The sequence below is a fragment of the Cervus elaphus genome, chromosome 5 (assembly GCF_910594005.1).
Source record: "Cervus elaphus chromosome 5, mCerEla1.1, whole genome shotgun sequence".
Classification (NCBI taxonomy): domain Eukaryota; kingdom Metazoa; phylum Chordata; class Mammalia; order Artiodactyla; family Cervidae; genus Cervus; species Cervus elaphus.
The window spans coordinates 70,651-91,864 of record NC_057819.1 but is presented as its reverse complement, the minus strand read 5'-3'; the positions used below and the strand labels follow the sequence as shown (position 1 = coordinate 91,864).

At 44.9% G+C, this 21,214-nt stretch overlaps 1 long non-coding RNA gene across 1 annotated transcript; it reads left to right on the top strand.

Moving 5' to 3' along the window:
• Positions 1 to 1,198: 1,198 nt before the first annotated feature.
• LOC122693519 lies at positions 1,199 to 20,721 on the top strand. The gene is made up of 3 exons (XR_006340936.1): positions 1,199 to 1,298; positions 18,330 to 18,454; positions 20,585 to 20,721. It is a non-coding gene; the product is annotated as an uncharacterized LOC122693519 (long non-coding RNA).
• The last annotated feature ends 493 nt before the right edge of the window (positions 20,722 to 21,214 follow it).

Sequence of the window (21,214 nt, the reverse complement as noted above, 5' to 3'; positions counted from 1 at the left end):
GTGTACGGTGAGAGGGGGGTATTCCAACCTCATTCTCATTTTTTTTTGTTTCAGTAACCTCCACACTGTCCTCCACAGTATCTTTTACCAGTTTATATTTCTAGCATCAGTGAAGGGATGTACCAGCCCTTACGGTTTGCAGAGTTTCTGACAATGGCCATTTTGACTGGTGCGAGGTTATACCTTGCTGTTGTTTTGATTTGCATGTTTCTAATTTTTTGCAATATTGACATCTTGACTTTTTTTTAAGGGTTGTTAGATAAACTTAAAAAAAATCACATGGCTTAAATAAACTTTAGGTGCTTCCCTGATAGCTCAGTTGGTAAAGAATCCGCCGCAATGCAGGAGACCCCGGTTCGGTTCCTGGGTCGGGAAGATCCCCTGGAGAAGGAAAAGCCGACCCGCTCCAGTATTCTTGGGCTCCCCTGACGGCTCAGCTGGTAAAGAATCTGCCTGCAGTGTGGAGACCTGGGTTCGATCCCTGGGTTGGGAAGATCCCCTGGAAAAGGGAAAGGCTACCCACTCCAGTGTTCTGGCCTGGAGAATTTTATGGACTATATAGTCCATGGGGTCACAAAGAGTCAGTAACCGACTGAGCACCTTTCACTTTCAGATAAACTTTAGGGGCTTCGCTTGTGGCTCAGTGGTAAAGAATCTGCCTGCAATGCAGGAGACCCAGGTTCAATCCCTGGAGATCCTCCTAGAGAAGGAAATGGCAATCCACTCCAATATTCTTGCCTGGAGAATCCCATGGACAGAGGAGCCTGGTGGGCTACTACAGCCCATGTTGTTGCGAAGATTTGGACACAACTGAGCTACTAACACTTTCACACTTAGATAAACTTGCTTCTTGATATGGCTTCTTAAATGCCTGCTCTGTTTTGAATTGTTTTTGGTGACCACTGCTAGGATATCTCTTGAGGAAAGGTGATGTTACTTACAGTGCCTCAGACCTTCTGAACATTGCTGCTGATGCTGCTGCTAAGTCGCTTCAGTTGTGTCCGACTCTGTGCGACCCCTTAGACAGCAGCCCACCAGGCTCCACCATCCCTGGGATTCTCCAGGCAAGAATACTGGAGTGGGCTGCCATTTCCTTCTCCAATGCATTAGTGTCCATCATTTCAGTTTTTCAAGTTGTTATGGAAAACGGCCACAAAGTGGCAGCAAGGGGAAAGACTATGGGGGCGGGGCACACTGCCTGCCAAGCTCTGCCGGCTCCCCGAGCTTCACAACAGTGGAGCCTTGGGACCCAAGTCTGCTCAGCCTCCATAAATGTGACCCCAGCCCAGGTCACCAGGGTATGAAGGGCATAGAGTCAGCTTTTGCTTTTCCTTTTTTTGTTTGAGGGTGGGTTTGCTTCTGTAATTTTTGCTGGAGTATATAGGGGAATTTCAATATTGTGGGTGGGGTTTATTTTTCCCTTTTTGACTGGTAGCAACAAGATTCGCTTAGACAGAGATCTATGTGTTCTTTTTTTGGTTTTTCCCAAGAGGTTATGTGTTAAGTAGGGATCCTTGTGTTTCACAGTGGGTCCTTGGTGCTTATTTTATAAATAGTAGTCTGTCAGTCTGAATCAGCTCATTTCTCACTGCCCCACTCTTTAATTTTCTGGGGACATAGGCTTTTTCCTCATGTATGTTGACCTGTGTCTTTTTGGTCAGGAAGCTCATTTGTATTCATTTTTAGATTTCACCTGAAGTGACTTCATATGACATACGTGTCTCCCTGTCTCCTTTATTTCACTTGGTATGCTCTTCCCTACTTCCTTCCTTGTGACTGGACTTGGCATAACTTCCTCCTTTACTTATTACCATCTTGTCTATTTCCTTCCCTTGACTGGACTTGGCATTATTTGCTCAGTCTATGTGGGTGAGTAATATTGCATTGTGATAAACCCTATTCTTTGTCCATTCATGTGTTTCTGTTCACTTAGTTTGCTTGTTAATGTGGTGTTCATGCCTGAGTTGTGGTGGTAGTGCCTGGCTGTAAACTAGAATAAGTGAGAAGAAGCCATCGAAAGCTTTGTCTCTTTAATTATTTTGCTTCTCATAATAATATGTAACTTTTATTGGAGGAAAAATGACTTAGAAGTGTTGTGTTTGTTTTAGGTGTACAAAATCTTGTTCATACTTATCTATTCATCTTTTTTTAAACACATAGGTTATTAAAGTGTGCTTAGTCTAACGCCCTTTTAAAAGGTGGTCTGTGCTGATCATTTATTTTTTACGTATTTGTGGGTATGAGTTAATCCCTTCTTCCTAATTTACCACTTTTCCCCACCATTCCCCATTGATGACCATAAGTTTGTTGCCTAAGACTGTATGATTGTTTCACATGTCAATAAGTTCATTCCCAGTGAGTACCTCTTTCGCACCTGTACATGATATCAAACTATGTTTCCCTGTCTCAATCTGACTCACTTTACCTTCTAAGATTACCTCTAGATCTATCTATCCCTTCGAATAGCATTACTTCATTTCTTTAAGTTAGAGTCATGCTTCATTGTATCCCACTTTTTCTTTATCCATTCACCTGTCCCTATTCAGTTCAGTTCAGGTGCTCAGTCGTGTCTGACTCTTTGCGACCCCATGGACTGCAGCACGCCAGGCCTCCCTGTCCTTCACCAACTCCCAGAGTTTACTCAGACTCGTGTTCATCGAGTCAGTGATGCCATCCAAGCATCTCATCCTCTGTCGTCCCCTTCTCCTCCTGCCTTCAATCTTTCCCAGCATCAGGGGCTTTTCAAATGAGTCATACCTGTCCCTGTATAGCCTGCTAACTTCTATGTCATGGCTACTGTAGGTACTGCTGCAGGGCAGACTTCAGTGATGCGTTTTACAAAATCTGATATTCTCCACATACACTCCCAGGAGTTGGACTGTCAGATTATATAGGAGATCTATTTCATTTTTAAAAAGGGCTCATCTATGGAAATCCTCATGACAACTGTTAACAATGATATTTTACCAGCACCACATTAGGGTCTTTTTTCTTCACCTCATTCTAGCATTTCTTGTCTGTAGACTTTTTTGAGATTGGTCTTTTTCACTTCTCCAAGGTGATTCATCATCGTCAGATTGATTTTCCTGTGTCTACTCACCTGAATGACTTTTCATGTAGTTTTATTTTAAAACCTTGAAGATTTTATTTACCTCTTGATATTTTCTTATGATAATTTGCCTTGCGTTGCATGTTTTTATTGCTTTACTCAGGAGGTTTCTTGAGCTTGTGTCATTTAGAACACAGCATTTTTTGTGCACATTAGGTACTGATAAGCAAAAATTTTAAGGTTGCTATTGCAGGGAATGGTCACAAAGAGGCAGGATTGTCACACGCCCAAATGTGGTAATGCTGGAAATGAAAGCTTTATGAAGGTTTTCTGCTGGAGGAGGAAATGGCACTCCAGTCCTCTTGACCGGAAAATCCCACGGACAGAGGAGCCTGGCAGGCTACAGTTCAATAACTATCTTCTCATTTGTAAGTCACATGTACCAGTATGTAAACAATCTAAGGATTATTTGTTACATGAAAATGGTGGTGGTGGCTTAGTCAGTAAACGTGTCTGACTCTTGTGACCCCATGGACAGGAGCCCAACAGTAATCCACAGGAACCCATCCAGCTATAGCAAAATCTCATTTCATCCATGCTACAAAGTTAAGGATCATCTGTTGCTTTATTAATAGTCTTACAAATTTTATTAGTAGTCTCATTTGACCTTCTAAGGTTAGGGTCAGGGAGGGTCAGGGTTAGGGTTCAGGGTCAGGGTCAGAATCAGGGTTCAGGGTCAGGGTTAAGGGTTAGGGTAGAGGGGTCAGGGTTTTAGGGTTAGGGTTAGGGGTTAGGGTTATGGTTATGGTTGGGGTTGGGTTTGGGTGTGGGGTTAGGGTAGGGTTGGGGTTAGGGTTAGGGTTCAGGGTTAGGGTTAAGGGGTAAGGTTAGAGTTAGGGGTTAGGGTTCGGGGTTAGGGTTAGGGTAGTCGTTCTGGTTCAGGTTCCAGTTAGAGATTTAGGATGAAGGTGAGTGTGAGGGTTAGAGTGTTAGCGTGAGTGTTAGAGGGTGAGGGTGACTGTGAGGGTGAGGGTTAGGGTTAGGTTAGGGTTACGGTAGGGTTGGGTTAGGGTCAGGGTCATGTTAGGGTTAGGGAAGAGAGACTGCCCTCGCCGCTGCCAAGTCCAACTCTGTCCTTAGGACGATCCTCTCTTCATCCTGACCGGACTTTTCCAAATGTCCTGCTCCAAGGAGTTAATCTGGGAAACCTGGAAAGTAGCACTTGTAGTGTTGCAAAAATCAGATAGTGTGTGATAACTCGCTGGCATGCACTCTGTGGTTCTGTAGGCTTAGGGTGATTGGTTCCCATTTTGGTGGTTGTTCATTCCAGCAAATCTTATCTGGAAGGTGCTTCTGAATTCCTTTGCTTTTAAGAGATCTGTATTTGTTTGAAATAACTTCACCCTGTTTATGTTGATATTGTATGGCATATTTCAACAGCTATTTTAGAGTCAGGCCCAATTGCAGACCAGAGACAGGTTGAGTGTGGATCAGAGTCACGTCCAAGTGAGGCAAAGAGTTAGGGCTGCCGTGGGGCCCAAATCTGGAGTTAGAGTAAACTAAGTCAGGATGTAATGAGACCAGTGTCAGTGCAAAGTGAGAAGCAGTGTCAGGAATTGAATGGAAAAATGTCAGGACATAGAACCAGAATCAAAGTGTAGTCAGGTCCAGAGTAAGGGCATAGTGAGGAATACAGTCAGGTCGTAGTGAGGTCCAGAGACATGCCGTAGTGAGGTCCAAGGTCAGGATGTAGTGAGGACCAGCAGTGGGCCAAGGCGAGGACCAGTGGCAGGCGACAAGAGGCGACCAGTGGCAGGCTGTCGAGAGGACGTGGGGACCCGATTACGGCCAATAAGAGGACCTGGGGGGGGGCCCACAGAGAGAACCCGGGGGCGGTGGTGGTCCGCGGAGAGGACCCTGAGGGGAGCAGTCTAGCCGACCTGGGGTGGGGAGTCATAAGTGGACGAGTGGCGGCGCACGGGGGTCTGTGGAGAGGACCTGAAGGGGGCAGTCTCAGGGCACAGAGAGAGGAAAAAAGCCAGGGCCGGTCACAGGCAGCGTCAGGTTCTAGAGAGGAAAGACGTCAGGGAGCCGTGAGAGGCGGTGTCAGGTCCTAGAGAGGAAAAACGTCAGGTCCTAGAGAGGCAATACGTCAGGGAACCGTGAGAGGCGGCATCAGGTTCTAGAGAGGAAAGACATCAGGGAGCCGTGAGAGGTGATACCAGGTTCTAGAGAGGAAAGACGCCAGGGAGCCGTGAGAGGCCCTGTCAGGTTCTAGAGAGGAAAGATCTAAGGGAGCAGTGAGAGGCGACGTCAGGTTCTAGAGAGGAAAGACGCCAGGGAGCCGTGAGAGGTGGTGTCAGGTCCTAGAGAGGAAAAACGTCAGGTCCTAGAGAGGCAATACGTCAGGGAACCGTGAGAGGCGGCATCAGGTTCTAGAGAGGAAAGACATCAGGGAGCCGTGAGAGGTGATACCAGGTTCTAGAGAGGAAAGACGCCAGGGAGCCGTGAGAGGCCCTGTCAGGTTCTAGAGAGGAAAGATCTAAGGGAGCAGTGAGAGGCGACGTCAGGTCCTAGAGAGGAAAGACGCCAGGGAGCCGTGAGAGGTGGCGTCAGTCCTAGAGAGGAAAGACGCCAAGGAGCCGTGAGAGGCCTTGTCAGGTCCTAGAGAGGAAAGACCTAAGGGAGCAGTGAGCGGTGGCGTCAGGTCCTAGAGAGGAACGATCTCGGGGAGCAGTGAGAGGCGGAGTCAGGTCCTGGAGAGGAAAGACGTCAGGGCGCCATGCTTGGGTTAGGGTTAAACATAACATTACAAATGTTCACAAAGTGCTGATCATTTTCTCCTAATGACAGTGATCAGCACTCTATATATTTACTATTTGGTGCTGATATCCAGTATTCCATGCTGAAGTAGGGGGTACCTGAATCAGTACCATAAGATGAACACATTTATAATGTAGCCATAGCATCCCATGAATTTGTAATAATTTTTTAGTTATAGGCATCAGAGGACTTGGAAACTGACTTAGTAATACTTGGAGTATCTAGTTTGACATTTCCTTGACTAAATAGTATAAGCTTTTGAGTTTTTCTTCCCATGTTCTTACTACTCCTGTCATGAATAGAAGCTGATGGCAACGGTTCTTGAAGTGTATATTGATTCCAACTATCCTGAGGTTATAGACAATGCAACATGAATACAAGTTCCAGTTATATTTGCAAAAGTAAATATAGCTTCCTTCTCAGAGCAGTTTGTTGGCATTTCATGGATTCCCTGATATTGTTTCCAACCACTCTGATGCATACACAAAGTCTAATTTCATTGTATTTATAATTTCATTCACATAAGTAATAGTGGTCATGGTATCAATTTTCTTAATTCTAGAAACATTTGCATCCAAAGAAGATGCTCAATAGTACAGCTAGCTACCAGTCATTTAGAATAATTTACTGGATGCCGTCAACCATATTCTGTTTAAAGGGTGTACATATGCAAATTTAATACAAGAAAAAGAAAAAAAGGGGGTCAAAACCTATTCAACTGGTTTTAACCTGTTCTGCCCATAGTCCGAGTCCCCAGTCAGGAAAGAAGACTCCTCGAAACAATGCAACTTGCAATAGGGGAATTTATTACTGACTCGAGCCAGGGCCAAGGCATTGTTTCGAGGAGTCTTGTTTCCCTACTGGGGACTCAGACTACGGGCAGAACATTTGGGGGCTCGTCCAGGATCCCTTGACCGGGGAAGAACGCTCTTTGGAACAAAGGGGAAAAAGGACAGGTAATAGCACCGGTGCTCAGGCAGGTCTGGAAAAGCCCAGTGTAAATCCGAGGCCCTACTGTGAAGCAGGAAGGTATCTGGCGCAGGAAGCCCAGTGTAAATCCGAGGCCCTGCTGTGAAGCAGGAAGGTGTCTGGCGTGAGGAAAGTTTTCCGTGAGGGAACGGATTGGCCATTCCAGCTGGCGTGAGGCCGAGGCCAGTGAGCTTGCTGGAAGGCAGCCAGCTCTGCGGGAAGGAGACCTCCTCTCCTAAGCCCGGATCTGGGGAACAGTGGACGCCATTCGGTAAGGTGACCCTTGTTTCAGAGGATAGGGAAACTTAGGGGGTCCTGCCCCCCAGTTCTGTGTTGTCGGCCGATGTGTGTCTGTCTATGTGTTTTTCTGCATCTGTATAACTGCCGGCATTGTCTCCTGTCTCGTTGTTCTCTAGTGTGTCGTTGTCTACTTCCTCCTATAAAGCCTTGGAGCCTCACTTCTGTTTCTGAGAGTTTCAGTGAACAGGCAGACAGTTGTCAGGGCAACTGACGAGTCCCGGCCAGGGCTACTCCCTGGCGGATTCTGAAGGCCTCCCAACAAGTCAGCCCCAGTAACGGGAGCCCGAGAGGGTGAAACTCTTTTCTTTTTTCTCGTATTCTAAACCGAGAATCTGGCCAAATGAAAACCCGTCTGTGTGGGCACGGGACAGGCACTTAAGAGCCGATAGGGCGCCTGCCACTGGAAGACTCCCGTGAAAGGATAAGGGGGTCACGGAATGGGCTAGAAACCCTTAGGGTGCCCGCCCCCAACAAGAAAACTTCAGTGCAATGACTAAGGCACTCAAATAGTTCCACGAAGCATACCACAAGCCCAACCTCCTGGCTGCCACCACTCCCAACAGGATTTATTGGTGGTAATTCTCAGTGACTTTCTTCTGACTCTCGCTATGGGGCAAGGAAAATCCACCCCACTCTCTCTCATGACTGATCATTTCTCGAATGTCAGGGCTAGAACATATGATCTGTCGCTACTGGTTACAAATAGTAAATTAATAACCTTTTGCTCTGCAGAGTGGCCCACCTTCCAAGTTGGATGGCCTCCAGAGGGAACTTTTCAACCTTCTATTATTCGGGCGGTGAAAGAGAAAGTTATGGCTCCTGATACCTGGGGCCACCCGAGCCAAGTCCCATATGTTATGGTCTGGCAAGATCTAGTAGAAGATCCGCCCGAATGGTTAAAACCTTTTGTTCACAAACTCCCTGATTCTCCTAATGTACAAGCCCTGGTTATGGAAACCCCCACTGCCCCAGAGGAAGCCAAGAAGAATAAGGGCCTAAAACCGGTCTTGCAGGAATCCTGGTACCAGAACCTGATTGACTTGGAGATGGAAATTAGGCCCCCGCCATATGCCCCTCCTCCGTTGCAGGTTCCCCCGGGGGGAAGAGCCCCCCCCCCCCCAATGAATCAGAAGGGATAAGGGAACCACGACTGCAGAGAAGGAATAGAGGAAATAGGGGTGAGCAGGATCATGGGGACCCAGAGTTACCTTCATCTACTGTACAGGCACTCCCCATTCGAGTGGGGCCAGCTAACCCGGATGGAGAGCGAACCTATCAGTACTGGCCATTTTCCACGAGTGATCTGTATAATTGGAAAACCCAAAATCCTCCTTTTTTGGAGAACCCCCAAGGCCTCATTAACCTCTTAGATTCCATTTTGTTCACTCATAACCCCACCTGGGATGATTGTCAGCAGCTGTTGCAGGTGCTCTTCACCACGGAAGAACGGGAGCGAATCCTGGCAGAGGTGCAAAAACGGGTCCCGGGGGTCGACGGGAGACCAACCGCCCAGCCTCATCTTGTGGACGAGGGGTTTCCTCTGTTGCGGCCTAACTGGGATTTTGAGCGAGTGGAAGGTAGGGAGTGTCTCCGAGTGTACCGCCAGACTCTAATGGCTGGCCTGCGGGCCGCAGCTAGGAAGCCGACAAATTTGGCGAAGGTAAATTTAGTAAGGCAAGAGCCCACTGAGAGCCCGTCAGCCTTCCAAGAGAGGCTAATGAAAGCCTTTAGGCAATATACACCTATGGACCCCCAGGCTGAGGAATCACGCGCTGCAGTTCTGCTAGCATTTGTGAATCAGGCAGACCCGGATATTAGGAGGAAATTACAAAAGATAGAGGGGTTAGGAGAACAGACAATACAAGACTTACTGAAAGCAGCTGAAAAGGTATTTAATAATAGAGAGACCCCAGAAGAAAGAGAGGAACGACTTCGTCGAGAGAAAAGAGAACTAGCTGAAAAGATCAAGAAAAAAGATAGGGAACATAAGGCGAAGGAAAACTGGAAGAACCAGAGAGAGCTAGCCAAGATTCTTTTTGCGGGGATGAAGGCTGGAACAGAATTGAGAGAGCCTCGAGGCCCCCAGATGGGAGAAACAGAGAGACCAAAAAGGCAGGCCCTAAAAAAAGATCAGTGCGCTTACTGCAAAGAACGGGGGCACTAGAAAAATGAGTGCCCTAAGAGAGACCCAAAGAAAAGAACAACCCAGAGAGAAAATTTCCCCTGGAACTCGAGTTCTATATGTGGGGGAAGACAGTGACTAGAGGAGTCAAGACTCGACACCCCTCCCCGAGTCCTGGGTAACCATACATGTGGAGGGGAAACCCGTTGGCTTCATGGTGGACACTGGCACCCAACACTCTGTTTTAAATAAAAAACTGGGACCAATGTCTAAGAAAACCAGCTTGGTGCAGGGAGCCACGGGGACAAAAAAAAAAAAAAATTGTTAGACCACAGAACAGAAAGTAAATCTGGGGACCCATCAGGTGTCCCATTCGTTTTTGGTGATACCAGAATGCCCAGCCCCTCTACTTGGATGGGACTTGTTGACTAAAGTTAATGCTCAGATCCATTTTGACCCTGGGGGAATGTCAGTCACGGATGGACTTGGACAGCCGATACATGTCTTGCCTCTAGCTTTAAGAGATGAATACAGACTTTTTGTGCCTAAGCCCTCAGAGGTTATAGCACCAGATATACAACCGTGGGTCCACAAATACCCGTTGGCATGGGCAGAAACAGCAGGAATGGGACTGGCTAAACAGAGACAACCGGTCGTCATCAAACTAAAAGCCGAGGCAACTCCTGTGAGGGTGAAGCAATATCCTACGAGCCAGGAGGCTCGGCGGGAGATCACTCCCCACATTCGATGGCTCATGGATGCCAGAATTCTCAAGCGGTGCCCATCCCCTTGGAACACCCCCTTACTACCGGTAAAGAAGCCAGGGAGTACGGATTACAGACCTGTCCAGGACCTACGAGAAGTCAACAAGCGGGTGAGTGACATACACCCTACTGTCCCCAACCCGTATACCCTCCTGAGCAGTCTGCTGCCTGAGTACACTTGGTACACTGTGTTGGACTTAAAAGATGCTTTTTCAGCCTACCCCTGGCGGCCCAGAGCCAGGAAATATTTGCCTTTGAGTGGACTAAAGGGAAAGGCCAACCGGTAGTACAACTAACTTGGACCCGCCTCCCACAAGGGTTCAAAAACTCCCCTACCTTGTTTAATGAGGCTTTGAGTGAGGACCTCTATAAATATCGGACTCACCACCCAGAGGTCATCCTGCTGCAATATGTGGATGACCTTATGTTGGCTGGAACCACAGAGGAGGCATGCAGCCATGCCACCGGTGACCTCTTACAGACTCTAGGCACCTTGGGATATCGTGCTAGCGCAAAGAAGGTGCAAATATCCCGGCAAGAGGTCACCTATTTGGGGTATAAGATCAGACAGGGGCAAAGGTGGCTAACTCAGGCCATGAAAAAAACAATATTGCAGATAACAGAGCCCAAGACCCCCGCCAGGTGAGAGAGCTTTTGGGGACTGTTAGATATTGTAGACTGTGGATCATGGGGTTTGCTGAGAAGGCCCAGCCCTTATATGAGGGAAGTAAAGAGACCCCAAACTGGACTTAGACTGAGCCAATGAAACAGGCTTTCCAGACACTCAGACGGGCCCTACTAGAAGCGGCCAGCAGGGACTACGCCGCCCCCATATTAGCCGTGGGACTTCCACCTCCTGGTATGGGGACTCTGCTGCCAGTCCCCGACTATTCCCTCCCTGACCTCGTTTGGATCAACGAGGATACCACCCTCCAGAAAGATGACAAAGATAGATGGTACCGAGATCAAAACAACAACCTGATATTGCCTGCCATCCTGGGTCATCACCTATGTGAACACCTGCACACAACTACACACTTGGGAGAGAAAAAGACCTTGACTCTTCTCCAGACGGCCTGCCTGAGGTTCCCTTGACAAAATGCAACTGTACGAGAGATAATCCAGGCTTGCAAAGCGTGCCAGCTGATGAGGACAGGGAAAAGGCAGCACACTGGAACGAGGTACCGAGGGGAAGAGCCAGGGCAACACTGGGAGATAGATTTCACTGAGGTAAGACCAGGCAAGTACGGGTATCGCTATCTGTTGGTTCTGGTAGATACCTTCTCGGGGTGGGTAGAAGCCTTCCCCACTAAGGGAGAGACAGCAACAGTGGTTGCTAAAAAGATCTTAGAGGAGATGATGCCTAGGTATGGGCTGCCAGTGACTATGGGCTCTGATAACGGACCTGCCTTTGTGAGCCAGATTGGACAAGGGCTGGCCCAAGCTCTGGGGACAAAATGAAAGTTACATTGTAAATATAATCCCCAAAGCTCAGGACAGGTTGAGAGAATAAATCGGACCCTAAAAGAAACTCTAACAAAGTTGACAATGGAGACTGGCGGGGACTGGGTGACCCTCCTTCCCTTCGCGCTCTTTCGAGTGCATAACACCCCTTATAAGCTGAATCTTACCCCTTTTGAGATTCTGTATGAAAGACCCCCTCCTGTGTGTCCTAAAATGCCTACCACCCCCTACCTTGGGACAATTCCAACAAACACTGATGGCATTAAGTAACAAGCAAGGGGACCATCCCCTCACATAATATTGGCCCGGGTAATTGGGTTTGGGTAAAACGACACCAATCTAAAGCATTAGAACCTAGATAAAAAGGCCCTTATGTTGTTCTCCTTACCACTCCTACTGCTGTTAAGGTCGACGGGATCGGGCCCTAGGTTCACTGCAATCATTTGCGGCAAGCCACCCCGGAAGAACAGGAGAAGGCACAAGCAGAATGGGAGGCAAGACCTCACCCGTCAAATCCTTTGAAACTGAAACTCGTACGACGGGAGCCCTCTTAACTCTCCTGCTGATAACAGTTTTCATCGGCCCAGAAGCAACCAGCCACAACCCCCATCAGCCAGCTAACCTGACTTGAGTGATCTACAATCCTGAGACTAGAAAAGTGCTTAATTCGAGCTCCAACATGGCCCCCAAAGAGACATGGTGGCCAGTACTGACCTTTAATTTGTGCGTGCTGGTGGCTGACAGTAGTGGGTTTGGTCCCCACCAACTGACCAAGTTCTTTGCCCACGGCTCTTTCGGTCTGTTCACCTGTAACTGTGAGCGAAAAGGCCCACAGTACTACAAACAGGTGCCTGTTTATGTCTGCCTGGGGGGAAAAAGAGATTGAAACCAAATTGAAAAATGTGGGGGAATTGACTCTTTTTATTGCGCTGCTTGGGGTTGCGAAACCACGGGAACAGTCTATTTCGCACCTCCAAGAATCCTTGAGCTCCTTGGCTGAAGTAGTGTTACAGAATAAGAGAGGTTTAGATTTATTGTTTCTGCAACAAAGAGGATTATGTGCAACACTGAGAGAAAAATGCTGTTTCTATATCGGCTATTCAGGGACGGTACAAAAATCTCTCCAAAAAGTAAGAGAGAGACTAGCCCAGCGAAGGAAAAAACAAAAAGCCCAACAAGGCTGGTTTAAATCTTGGTTTCAGCGCTCCCCCTGGTTGACCACTTTGATTTCCACCCTCCTGGGTCCACTTATAATTTTAATATTGTTACTGACCTTTGGTCCATGCATTTTAAACCGTCTGGTCTCATTTATTAAAGAGCGCCTAAATATCATCCAAATTATGGTATTGAGACAACAATATCAGTCAATTTCACAGGGTAAAGAGGAAGATTCCTCTACTTGAACAACAGACAGGGGGGAAATGTGAGGCTATCACGGCTAATGCCATGGCAGGCAGCCTGGATTAGGAGTAGGCCTGGTTTCCCAGGGTAACATAATAATCAGGCCTCCTGGGGCCAGCCAATCAACATATGCCTAGCCAGAGAAAAGGGAACCTATCAGGGGAAAGCTGAAAGCCCCACGTTGGGCCAACAAAAATTACCTTGCAAATGTGTAGCCAATCAGCTTGTGCCAACTACCCACTGTGTAACCAATCGATTGCGCCAACTACCTGCTGCTTATTTTGACCTAATAAATACCCGAGAGAACTGGGGCTCGGGGCCTTTCATCCTCACACACCTGATGAGGGCGGGAGGCCCTGGCTGGAGTCAGTAATAAATTCCCCTATTGCGAGTTGCATTGTTTCGAAGAGTCTTCTTTCCCGACCGGGGACTCAGACTACGGGCAGAACAGAGCTATGTGTTTCTGTATTAGGCTAAAGATAGTTTATAATTGTGACTCCAACCTGATCTGTTTTGACACAGGTATTGTAGCCTTCTCCCTTTGTCTGCCTGTAACTTCCCACTCCAGCAGTAAGAAATCTGGCTTCCATTACTTGTCATTTATCAAATTCAGTGCTTCTTCCATTCGATGACTGATATAGTAGTTTCAGTCCTCTTAGCTACAACCTCCCATAGGAAAGAACGTACAGAGTCCATTGTTTCTGCATGGTATATTTTGCCTTTGGCCTGCAGATTCCATTCATTTCCACAGTGAACTTAGGTCAGCTCATTTTGTCCTGCCACTAAGAGTGGGTTTTTTTCTTTCTTTTCTTTTAAAACAAAATCTCTTGGCTGTGCTATATGGTATGTGGGATTTTAGGTCCCTGACCAGGAATTGAACCCACCTTTCCTGCATTGGCAACATGGAGTCTTAACCATTGGACCACCAGGGAAGTCCTGAAGTTTTTCATAGATTTCTCAGTCAGTTAGATTCTTTGTTAAATTCTGCATTCCAGTCTTTGACTTGGATAAATAAATAAATGTGAATAGGTAATAATTTACTTGTTGGGTTCTAAAAACAAAAATCTATGTGCTTAGACAAATGCACAGTGGCAGGTATTCATCACTACAATACCATGTGAAATATTTCAGCCACATATTCCATAAACTGTTTATCATGTCTGTTTTGCCTTTTCTAGAATGTCTTATAAGTTTGTACAGTGTGTAGCACTTGAGGCTGGATTCCTTCACTTAGTAATATAAGTGTTAGATTCATGCTTTTTTTTAATAAATGGGTTGGTGGTTCATTCGTTTGTATCTCTGAATACTATTGTGTTGTCTTATATGAGAGGAAAGATAGTTTTCCCTCTACCCTTTGATGTTCTTTATTGAGATCCTCATAATGAAAGGGAGATGAACTGGAGAAAAACAATCAGAGATTTAATATATGCCATGCATTCGTGTATACTTAAAAGATACCTGGGAAAACTGAGTCACTTCCTGAAATGGTGCAAGTTCAGTTCAGTTCAATCACTCAGTTGAGACCAACTGTTTACAACCCCATGGACTGCAGCACACAGGCTTCCCTGTCCATCACCAACTCCCAGAGCTGGCTCAAACCAATGTCCATTGAGACAGTGATGCCATCCAACCATCTTATCCTCTGTCATCCCCTTCTCCTGCCGTCAATCTTTCCCAGCATCAGGGTTTTTTCAAATGAGTCAGTTCTTCGTATCAGGTGGCCAATGTGTTGGAGTTTCAGCTTTAGCATTTGTCCTTCCAATGAATACTCAGGACTGATTTCCTTTAAGATGGACTGGTTGGATCTCCTTGCAGTCCAAGGGACTCTCAAGAGTCTTCTCCCAACACCACAGTTCAAAAGAATCAATTCTTCAGCAGTCAGCTTTCTTTATAGTTCAACTCTCACATCCATACATGACTACTGGAAAAACCATAGCTTTGACTGGATGGACCTTTGTTGGCAAAGTAATGTCTCTGCTTTTTAATATGCTGTCTAATTTGGTCATAGCTTTTCTTCCAAGGGGCAAGCATCTTTGAATTTCATGACTGCAGTCACCATGTGCAGTGATTTTGGGCCCACCCCCCAAAATAAAGTCTCTCACTGTTTCCATTGTTTCCCCATCTATTTGCCATGAAGAGATGGGACCAGATGACATAATCCTAGTTTTTTGAATGTTGAGTTTTAAGCCAACTTTTTCACTCTCCTCTTTCACTTTCATCAAGAGGCTCTTCAGTTCCTCTTCACTTTCTGCCATAGGGGTTGTGTCATCTGTGTATCTGAGGTTATTGATATTTCTCCCAGCAATCTTGATTCCAGCTTGTCTTTCATCCAGCCCAGTATTTCACATGATGTACTCTGCAGTTAAATTAAATAAACAGGGCAGCAATATACAGTCTTGATGTACTCCTTTCCCAATTTGGAACCAGTCCCTTGCTCCTTGTCTGATTCTAACTGTTGCTTCTTGACCTCCATACAGATTTCTCAGGAGGCAGGTCAGGTGGTCTGGTATTCCCATCTCTTTAAGAATTTCCCACAGTTTGTTGTGATCTACACAGTCAAAGGCTTTGGCATAATCAATAAAGCAGAAGTAGATGTTTTTCTGGAATTCTGTTATTTTTTCTATGATCCAGCAGATGTTGGTAATTAGATCTCTGGTTTCTCTTCCTTTTCTAAATCCAGCTTGAATATCTGGACATTCATGGTTCACGTACTGTGTAAGCCTGGCTTAGAGAATTTTGAGCATTACTTTGCTAGTGTGTGAGATGAGTGCAGTTGTGTGGTAGTTTGAACATTCTTTGGCATTGCCCTTCTTTGGGATTGGAATGAAAACTGACCTTTTCTAGTCCCGTGGCCACTGCTGAGTTTTCCAAATTTGCTGGCATATAGAGTGCAGCACTTTCACAGCATCATCTTTTAGGATTTGAAAAAGCTCAATTGGAATTGCATCACCTCCAGTAGGTTTGTTTGTAGTTATGCTTCCTAAGGCCCCCCTTGACTTTGCAATTCAGGATGTCTGGTTCTAGGTGAGTGATCACACTATCATGGTTATCTGGGTCATGAAGATCTTTTTTGTATAGTTCTTCTGTGTATTCTTGCCACCTCTTCTTAATATCTTCTGCTTCTGTTAGGTCTATACCATTTCTGTCCTTTATTGAGCCCATCTTTGCATGAAATGTTCCCTTGCTCTCTCTTATTTTCTTGAAGAGGTCTCTTGTCTTTCCCATTCTATTGTTTTCCTCTATTTGCATTGATCACTGAGGAAGGCTTTCATATCTTTCCTTGCTATTCTTTGGAACTCTGCATTCAAATGGGTATATCTTTCATTTCTCCTTTGCCTTTAGCTTCTCTGCTTTCCTCAGCTATTTGTAAGACCTCCTCAGTCAACCATTTTGCCTTTTTCCATTTCTTCTTTTCTGGGGTGGTCTTGGTCACTGCCTCCTGTACAATGTCACGAACCTCTATTCATAGTTCTTCAGGGACTCTGTCTATCAGATCTAATTCCTTAAATCTATTTGTCACTTCCACTGGATAATCATAAGGGATTTGATGTAGGTCATACCTGAATGGTCTAGTGATTTTCCCTACTTTCTTCAATTTACATCTGAATTTAGAAGTAAGGAGTTCATGATCTGGGCTCTAGTCAGCTCCCATTCTTGTTTTTGCTAACTGTATAGAGCTTCTCCATCTTTGGCTGCAAAGAATATAATCAATCTGATTTCGGTGTTGACCATCTGGAGATGTCCATATGTAGAGTCTTCTCTTGTGTTGTTGCAAGAGGGTGTTTGCTATGACCAGTGCATTCTCTTGGCAAAACTCTGTTAGCCCTGCTTCATTTTGTACTCCAAGGCCAAGTTTGCCTGTTACTCCTGGTATCTCTTGACTTTTGCATTCCATGACTGGTCCAAGAAATGGTCCAGGACTTTACCTTAAACACTATCATCAACTAAGAATGAAAGAAGGAGGTTAGGGAATGGAAGAAGACATTTAAGGGAATTTATTAGGTGAATCACAGTAAATAAGGGTATGGTGGTTTTGCAGATTAACATCCAGCTTAGACAAGCTTTTCTTGATATTTATCATCATCCGATTCCTGTCCCAGAGAGGGACGCACCCTTACAGATGGAGATATCCTTAATAAATGTAAATCTGCTTCATAAAATGGCATTTCTACTTGGTTTTCCAAGATTCTCCTGGTGCTGCTGTTTTTTTAAATTAATCAGTCCAAAATAATCCTTTTGTCAAATTTGCATACTTTGGGTGTGCTGTATTGTGCTCCCCTTGACACGTCTGTGTCCTAGTTTACTTAAGAATGCATCTATGGAAGGACATCCTGATATCTTTAAGTTTTTAACTATTATGAATAGAGCTCTCATACATTACTTGACGCTAGCTTTTATTTCACAGTTTTGCAAAGCAGTGGTCTAAATACAAGCGATGCACTTCTTGGATCCTGAGGTGAGACTTTAGATTTGGAGAAAAGTGCCAAACTGTCTTCCAAATTTGACTGTACATGCATTCCACCAGCATCTTTAGTGTACTCTTGTGTGCTTATTTACTATCTATCTTCTTTGGCCAGTGTGTATTTCAATCTTTACCAAATTTTAAAGAGGTCGTTTGGTATAATTTAAGTCAGATCCTTTTTCAGATATGTGTTTTGGAAACGGCACTAGTGGTAAAGAACCCACTTGCAAATACAGGAGACATAGGAGATGCAGGTTTGATCCCTTGGCTGGGAGGATCCCCTGGAGGAGGGTGTGGCAACCCACTCCAGTATTCTTGCCTGGAGAATCCCATGGACAGAGGAGCCTGACAGGTTACAGTCCATAGGGTCACAAAGAGTCAGACATGACTGAAGTAACTGAGCATACATACAGTATGTGCTTTGTCTCTTGGTTTTCTGAATAAGGTCTTCCATAGAGTAGAAAATTTTAATTTTATAAAGTCCACATTATTTTTTCTTTGTTGATAGACTTTTATTAAAAGTTATTTTATTTTTATTTTTGGCTGCACTGGGTCTTTGTTGTGCATGGGCTTTTTCTAGTTGTGGTTGTGGGGCTTCTCTTGGAAGTGGCCTCTCTTGCTGTGGAGCATGGGCTTCTAGGCTCTTGGGCTCAGTAGAAAATATTTTAAAAATATTTTTCCTGATGCATGAGTATAGGATTATTTTTTCTGTTTTCAATATCTTTATCAATGCCCTATAGTTTTCTGATTATAGGTCTTTTATGTCTTTGGTTAAATTTATTCCTAGATAGTTTTTTTTTTTTCTTGAATTTCGAATGGGATTGTTTTCTTATTCTTTTTGGTGGTTTGTTATTCATGTATAGAAAAAAATTGATTTGTGTGTATTTTTTTTGCTGAATTTATCTTTTAATGTATTTTTTGAAATAATGTAAAAGATTGTGAAGCTAAAATCTCACTGTTTCTCCTGCAATCCAGATCATCTATAGGACCCACGACTCAATGGCTACCAACACCCTCTTCCCACGATGCCTCTTAATACTAATAACGTATGGACTCCTACAAGGGAAATAAGTGTCACAACTTTGGTTGAACTTGGTCTGGTAAGTCTTGGTCTCTATAACAAAGTCTGATGCCTGTCTTACCTGATTTCTTGAATGGTACTATCATGGTTGTTTTGAAAAGTAACTCACTTTCCACTAATTTAAAATGTACAGAAAATTTTTATAATGGTAAAAAGTACTCATATTTGCCAGTTCACACAGTTCAGTGTGTTTTACCCAAAACAGTGACACTCTCCTGAGGAACCAACACCTAGCCCCCCATGAGGAAATCATGACTTCTGTGTCATAGTTTAATACACAGGCCCACTTGCACTTTCACCTGCTGCCCCAACTGTGTGAAGATACCTTTTTCCATCCTGATCCAGGTTTCTTTTCCTGGAGCCATTCCTGAGTTTCCCCTCATTTGGACGGCCTTGATGGATTTAAAGCAGACAAGATGAATATGGGATCTGGGTGACCTTTTATGGTATGGCTTTTCTCACTAAGGGTGTTTTTACTATTCATTTATGTTGTAACAATTACAACCACTACACTTTTTTCTCATTGTCATTAAAAATACAAAACGTGGCATTAACCATTTAATTCATTTTAAGTATGCAGTTTTGTGATATTAATTACTTTCACATGGTTGCACAAGTAAGTTAAATAATGTGTGTACCTCATGAAGTGAAGTTGCTCAGTCGTGTCCGACTCTTTGCAACCCCATGGACTGTAAACACACACACACACACACACACACACACACACCATAGCCACACACACTCATCTTTATCCATTCATCAGTTGTTGGACAGGTTGCTTTCACATCTTTGCTGTTGTGAATAGTGATGCTATGAACATAGTGGTGAATGTATCTTTTTGAATTATAGTCTTGTCTGGATATATGCCCAGGAGTGGGACTGGTAATTCATATGGCAACTTTTTAGTTTTTTGAGGATCCTCCATACTGTTTTCCACAGTGGCTGCATCAACTCCCACCAACAGTGTATGAGATTTCGCTTTCTCCACCCCCTCACCAGCATTTGTTATTTGTAGACATTTTATTGATGCCATTCTGATGACTATCAGGTGATACCTCATTGTGGTTTTGATTTGCATTGCTTTAATAATTAGCAGTGTGAAGTGTCTTTTTATGTGCCTGTTGATCATCTGTATGTCTTCTTTGGAGAAATGTCTATTTATACCTGCCCATTATTTATTTGTTTATTTGTTTTAGATGCATGTGCTGTTTGTGTATTTTGGAAATTAGACGTTTTTGGTGGCATCATTTGCAGATATTTTCCCAAACAATTAATACAGGTGCTGGGACAACCAGATCCCACATGCAAAAGAACAAAGTTGGACCCCTACTTCCCTCACTATTCAAAATCAACTCAAAATGGATCAAAGGCCTAGATGTAAGAACCAAAATTATATACCCCATAGAAGAAAACATGAGAGAAAAACTTTATGACTTTGTATTTGGCCATGATTTCTTAGATCTGCTACCAAAACCACAAACAAAAAAAGACAAAAGAGATGAATTAGACTTCTTCAAAACAAAAGGTGTTGTGCACAAAAGGAATAAGGAAAAAGATCTGCCATCCAAAATGGCACAAGATGTTTGCAGATCATATACCTGAAAAAGGTCTGTAGCCTACAAGCCGAGACCCCGCTGGCCCAGTGGGGTGCCCGTGGGGCCCCTCCCATCCCAGATGATAAGGGGGTTTTAGGCCCACAACACCCTTGGGCTGGACACTGGTCATCCTCAGCACCATCAAGGAGTGAGTGCTGGATGGTTTTGAGCACAGTTCCTTCTCATAACTGCCCTCAAAGACTGGAGGCTTCAACACGTCTCCAAAACAACACGGAATCTTTGCAAGTCTTTGACAACCAAGGGATCATCCTTCACTTTCTGGAAAAGTACATCTTACTTCATAGCAGTGACCTTCTCCAATGTGGCTCCCTTGGTGTTCTCCTACCTTCTTTATTTCTCTGAAAGTGGCCAGGGCAGTTTGGGTGTCTCCAGTCCCCACAGCAGGTGACAAGGCCAGTGGGGCCAGGTCCTGGTGGCCCTTCCCTTCATTGGATACTAATTCAGACTCTCAGGTTGACTTTGAACGTGGATGCCCCTGCTTCTCCATCAAGAATTCTCATCTCCTCACCTTCTCTTTTCCTCTTGCTTTTCAGTCTCAGATTTACCTGACATCACCACTCACAGTTCCTGAAGAGCCCAGAGATTTCTCCTGAAGGAAAGGTTCTGAAAGATTCAGAGGGATAAATAAAGAATGCAGATGATTCCTATCTCGTGCTGATGCCTAGAGGGTGATGAGAGTGAGTGTTTTCTGATGAGAACTGTAAAATCTTCTAAGTAATAGATCATTGGGGGGCATCCTTTGTCTTCCTGCTCATTCTAATAATGTTGTTCTTGATTTTTAATTCAGTAAAAATTTATCTTATAAATATGCCAAGGGGGAGATCCATTTAGAATGTTACTGAAGTAACTCCAAGGTTTTTACAACAAATAGCGACACTGAACCTGAGGTCAAACACTGGCTAAGAGATTCCCACCCTGAGCCACTGTCCCTTGGAGGGTGGGATGGTCATGATCGTCCTCCGGCTGGTAAGCCTCCTCAGGCACACCCTATGTGGGGCCGCCACATTACAGAATCTCAGAATGGCCATGACCATCCTCCGGCAGGTTAGCCTCCTCAGGCACACCCTATGTGGGGCCGCCACATTACAGAATCTCAGAATGGCCATGACCATCCTCCGGCAGGTTAGCCTCCTCAGGCACACCTTTGTGGGACCACCGCATCA